This window comes from Arvicola amphibius, chromosome 2, assembly GCF_903992535.2.
Source record: "Arvicola amphibius chromosome 2, mArvAmp1.2, whole genome shotgun sequence".
NCBI classification, from domain to species: Eukaryota; Metazoa; Chordata; class Mammalia; order Rodentia; family Cricetidae; genus Arvicola; species Arvicola amphibius.
In genome coordinates, this window is record NC_052048.2 from 118,733,677 (window position 1) to 118,733,895 (window position 219).

Genomic DNA, 219 nt, shown 5'->3' on the forward strand with positions numbered 1-219 from the left:
GATGAGTTATATATTATCCTCCTATCCTTTTCTGAAAGAATTCACAACAGCAAATTTTGTGTGGATTAATTCAGTTAACCCCCAACCCAAACCACCTTGTTATTATTGCATCCAACCACTCATGTATATTTGCTTTCGTTCACTTTCAAAATGCAGGGCTATTGAGGTAGAAGACACTTACCCTAAGTATTTACCTAGCTGTTGTTTTCGGGTTTTGTA